Source organism: Lolium rigidum, chromosome 6 (genome assembly GCF_022539505.1).
Source record: "Lolium rigidum isolate FL_2022 chromosome 6, APGP_CSIRO_Lrig_0.1, whole genome shotgun sequence".
NCBI lineage: Eukaryota > Viridiplantae > Streptophyta > Magnoliopsida > Poales > Poaceae > Lolium > Lolium rigidum.
Window position 1 is genome coordinate 94,456,867 of NC_061513.1, and position 1,450 is coordinate 94,458,316.

The window sequence follows — 1,450 nt, forward strand, 5'->3', positions numbered from 1 at the left end:
GGCCCCCTTTCCCATCTAGGGTTAGGGGGGCGGCTGCCAAGTGGGGGGAAGAGGGATTCTTCCCCCCCCCCCCCAAGTTGATCCCCCCTAGGGAAACCCTAGGGGTTGGCCGGCTGCGCCTTGAGGGGCATGTGCCCCTGGGCCATTAGGCTAGGGAGCACCCCCTCGGCCCATGCTAGGCCTCCTAGGGTCGTGGGCCCACTGGTGGGACCCCCGGAACCTTCTAGAAACTTCCCGGTCATCCACCGGAAAAATCCCGAACTTTTCCGAAACCTAGAAATCAACTTTCTTATATGAATCTTATTCTCCGGACTATTTCGGACCTCCTCGTGATGTCCTGGATCCCATCCGAGACTCCGAACAAACTTCGTCTCCATACCATATTCAAATCTACTCTTTACTCGTACCGTGGTATGTCATCTCTTGTGATCTTAATCACATGCTTGTAAGCTAATCAGACGACGTGCCACCGAGAGGGCCCAGAGTGTATCCCTCCGTCATCAGGATGGACAAATCCCACAATTGATCCATATGCCTCAACTCACACTTTCCGAATACTTAATCTCATCTTTATGACCACCCATTTACGCAATGGGGTTTGATGTAATCAAAGTACCCTTCCGATGTAAGTGATTTACATGATCTCATGGTCGAAGGACTTAGGCAACTATGTATCGAAAGCTTATAGCAAATTGAATTTAATGACTTGATCTTATGCTACGCTTATTTGGGTGTGTGTCCATTATATCATTCAAGTAATGACATAACCTTGTTATTAATAACATCCAATGTTCATGATCACGAAACCATGATCATCCATTAATCAACAAGCTAGTTATACAAGAGGCTTACTAGGGACTTCTTGTTGTTTACATAACACACGTGTATCAATGTTTCGGTTAATACAATTTTAGCATGGTATGTAAACATTTATCATAAACACAAAGATTATAATAACCACTTTATTATTGCCTCTTGGGCATATATCCAACAGCCCCAACCTTGTGAAGGAACCACCGCCTCAACCGGTGCCTTAGTGGAGAAGGGGGAGCCCCTTTGTGGAGCTCTCTTGAGGAAGAAGGTGAGGCCTTCCTTCGTGGTGTGGCCGCCTAGCCTCTTGTGTGAGGCTAGAACCTCCTCAATGCAGACGTACTCCCTTTTATGGGAGGAACCGCGGGAAACAAACCTCGCCTCGTCTCCGCGCCCCCGGTTGTCCCGCTCCCTAACTTTGTTATTATGCTTGGTTCCTTTGCTTGTTGCACTAGCCTAGGATCATACTAGGAACATCTCCACCACTAAAGCTATCACCTTTACCTTTCGCATCACCTAAAATCTGAAAAAGACATAAAATTTGTGTAGCGTCCATCCACCCCCATCTTGTTCGCTATGATCCGTTCAATTGGTATCAGAGCGAGGTTTTCTTGCTCGGGCTTTACCGCCTAAGAAATGG